Source organism: Leptonychotes weddellii, chromosome 15 (assembly GCF_054177405.1).
Source record: "Leptonychotes weddellii isolate Sample4059 chromosome 15, ASM5417740v2, whole genome shotgun sequence".
Taxonomy (NCBI): domain Eukaryota; kingdom Metazoa; phylum Chordata; class Mammalia; order Carnivora; family Phocidae; genus Leptonychotes; species Leptonychotes weddellii.
The window spans coordinates 804,129-807,988 of NC_138383.1; the positions used below are offsets into that span (position 1 = coordinate 804,129).

A 3,860-nucleotide genomic window follows, 5' to 3' on the forward strand; every position below is an offset into this window, starting at 1 on the left:
TTTTTAAACACGTGTGGAATCTGTTCTGTTAAGCCTCCTTATTATACATACTTACATTCTTTCTAAATTTATGTGTGTTTGTCAACTTGAACTGCCAAGAACCATGATTTCTGTGTTGAAATCTTGCCACGGCTCTTGTATTTCTGCCCCGCTCCCCTTCCCTTCTTCCTGGGCTGTCACTTGGTGGGAAGCGCCCACGGCGGCCACAGCTCAGCCTGGTTCAGGTTGTGCGCCGTCCTTTCTGATGTTCAGTAACAGCTAGTGGTATTTTTAATCAGGTGTTTAAAAGGGTTGTTTCCAGAAAGAGGTAAAATATGGCTCAAATAGCTATGAAAATGGGCACAGGTTTAGGATTTTCTTCTGTTAATTAAACAGTGAGGGAACCAGTCAGATGTTACAACCAGTTCCAAGGAAAAGCCCAAACACAAATTTATCCGGAACAAAGAAACTGAATTACAAATGGAAACTGAACTGGTTTTTCTAAGAGGGAGGGGGTCAGCGGTGAATACTTGGAGGGACAAGGCACAAAGTGCATGCCCGTCAGTGTGCAGAGCTGCAGCGTAGTTCAGACCCGGGGGGGCGGCCCCGCGGGTCCAAGGACATGCTGCCCACAGTGCAGTTTCCATCGAAGCACGCATTGCTTCTGACCCTTTCTCTGCTTTTGATAAAACCTAATCTCAAAGAAGGATTATTCGTGATCGCTAACAAGGCTGGTCTGTTGGCCTGATTATTTCCATAGGTGTAGCAAGAATGTTAGTTCACCTAGCGGGCCTTCCTGAGTTTGCTTTGCTGGAAGTTTCCGTCAGGAGTCCACATTGGACTTTAAAAGTGTCCTGAGGCCAGGAAGCCAAGCACTCACCAGATTTCATCTGCTGGATGATTTTGAGCAAATTCTTTTCTTCTCAAGGTTTCAGAAATATCCTGAGCTCCCAGCCTTGCTAGGGGCGGCCTTCCTAGCTCACAGCTCCTGCTGGTGACCTGTCCTCACAACTACGTGAGGGTCATTCTTGACTCTGGCCAGGCAGGCAGGGCTCTGGCTGCACCATCCATGTGTCCAGTGAAGTCCTGGTTAAAAGCAGCACAGATTCTCAGGGAACCTGTGCAAATAAATGACCGTACTACCAAGAAGGGTTAAGAAACAAAGTCCAGCCGGGTAAATGTGTAGATCTAATTGGTTTTTATTAAGTGATTCATGAATCAGGCGGCATCCCATGTAGCAAGTGGAGGGAGCTCCTCAGAGCTGTACAAAATGGAAGGTTTTTATAGGAAGGAGGATAGGGGCAAGAAGTTATTAGCAAAAGAACGGGATTGTTTAAGGCAAGATCACCTTCCCTTACAGGTAAGGGCCGGAGTCTTCTCTGGCTGAGGACCTCTTCTTCCTGTGGGGGTGGGGAGGACCCAGCAGCAGACTCTGTGCTTATTGGAGAAGTCCTGGGAAGCAGTTATGACTGCGCTTCTGGGGGAGCTTGAAATGCAGCTGGTCAGGCATGAAGCGCTGGTTTGGGATGCGACCTAAGTGATGCCACTTGGGCCTGTGATTTGTGCTTTTTTTTTTTTCTTTTTTTTTAAATCAACATATGGTGGTTGCTTTATTTAATTTTTCACCTTAAAGACAGCAGGGATGCCTGGGTGGCTCAGTCTGGTTAAACGTCTGCCTTCAGCTCAGGTCATGATCCCGGGGTCCTGGGATCGAGCCCTACGTCGGGCTCCCTGCTCAGCGGGAAGCCTGCTTCTCCCTCTCCTGCTCCCCCTGCTTGTGTTCCCTCTCTCACTGTGTCTCTCTGTCAAATAAATAAAATCTTTAAAAAAATAAAGACAACACCAAAATCAAAACCTTTGAACTTATACTTTTCAACCTGAAAGAAACAAAGAATAGCTACAATTCTAAAACAGCATCAATAAAGCCAGTATTATTCTTATGAGTATCAATGGGCCATTCTGAAACAAGGTAAAATATAAATATCTTACTCTGTGCTTAATCTGAAGTGTTGCCACTGAAATCAATTACCAACCTATGAAGATTGCAGACTCAAAGCTGATAATGGTTATTCAAAACTAAATTTATGGAATACCCAGGAAATAGGCTGAGTTGGAACCTGCAGACAGTTTTCAAATACTCATTAGCAACAATTTTTTATTTTTTTTTTAAATATTTTTTTATTTTTTTAAAGATTTTATTTATTTATTTGACAGAGAAAGACACAGCGAGAGCAGGAACACAAGCAGGGGGAGTGGGAGAGGGGGAAGCAGGCCCTCTATGGAGCAGGAAGCCCGATGCGGGACTCGATCCCAGGACTCTGGGATCATGACCTGAGCTGAAGGCAGACGCTTAACGACTGAGCCACCCAGGCACCCAGCAACAATTTTTTAAAGACATAGAATGCTATTGTTTTCATATAAATTGGAAGTTTTAAAATCATCTCCCTTTAGTGCTTTCAGTTGTCGTATGGCCATAAACCAAAGACCCAAATAATTTCAAATGATCACAGATACTGTTTAGGCAAAAGTTGTCATGGGTCAGTACTTTTAATGTTGTATACATCAAATTATAGTAAAAAGATGACCATAAACAAGATGCAGCCCCTGTATTTTCATGAACGGCACAATAGATTATAGGAAACTGAGTTTATATTCCACCATCAAGTCTGGTTCTCCCATTAGTTCACTTTGTGACTGCTCATTAAGAATATCTTCACATCCAGGGCGCCTGGGTGGCTCAGTCATTAAGCGTCTGCCTTCGGCTCAGGTCATGATCCCAGGGTCCTGGGATCGAGTCCCACATCGGGCTCCCTGCTCGGCAGGAAGCCTGCTTCTCGCTCTCCCACTCCCCCTGCTTGTGTTCCTGCTCTCGCTATCTCTCTCTGTCAAATAAATAAATAAAATCTTTAAAAAAAAAAAAAAAGAATATCTTCACATCCAATAGTCTCATCATTACCCCTGAAAATACCCAGTGAAAGGTTTGAGCTCCGAAGAAATGGAAGACCCTGAGCCTGCTGCTCTGCCTTGAATTCCATTTGTAATTTTATTTTATTTATTTATTTATTTTTAAAGATTTTATTTATTTGAGAGAGAGAGTGCACAAGCAGGGGGAGCGGCAGAGGGAGAGGGAGAAGCAGGCTTCCCGCTGAGCAGGGAGCCCGATGCGGAACTTGATTCCAGGACCCTGGGATCATGACCTGAGCTGAAGGCAGACATTTGACCATTTGGTCAAATGGGTACCCAGGTGCCCCTCCATTTGTAATTTTAGTGGAAAAATTCATTTTATCTTGTTTGAGCTGGAACTTTTTTTCTGATAATTCAAGATGATGACTGGACAGAAGTTCATTTTTCACACAAGGCCTTTTTGAAGAAGATCGTGACTTTCAGAAGATCTGCTTGCTGAGAGTTCAGTAACTGGAATACCGTCCCTTAGCTGTGGCCCATGGCCTCTGGCGTTCATCTTCAGCTCGCTTCGACAGACCCTTGCAGCCCCTCACCAGCCAGCCCGCTGCTAACTTCCGCTTCTGGGGATGCCTCCTGTGAGTTGCTTTTTCACAAAAGTTTCTGAGTTCTGGAAGACTTAGGGAGACAAGAAGATGCCGCTTAGAAATGCTTCCCTTCAGTTTACAGAAGCAGAGGCCTCTCGGGTTTTCGATGACAGCGGCCAAGAGGAAGGGGAAAGGGCCCTTCCATACCTAGGCAGTTGCGCGTTCAGACTTCTGCACGTGTCCTCGGTGACGGATTCGTGATCCACTTGGTTTGGTTTCTGGTCAGAGGAGTCCACGTTCTGCCTGGAGCTCTGGAAATCCTGCCTCAGAGTGGGGAGAGCGGTGCTGTCAAAGGGCTGTAGCCACACGTCCCACGACCCGCCGGGGGTGCCC

At 45.6% G+C, this 3,860-nt stretch overlaps 1 pseudogene; it reads right to left on the reverse strand.

Annotated features, from left to right (window-relative positions):
* Positions 1 to 2,610: 2,610 nt before the first annotated feature.
* On the reverse strand, positions 2,611 to 3,439 carry LOC145717252 (proteasome maturation protein-like; annotated as a pseudogene).
* Positions 3,440 to 3,860: the final 421 nt, after the last annotated feature.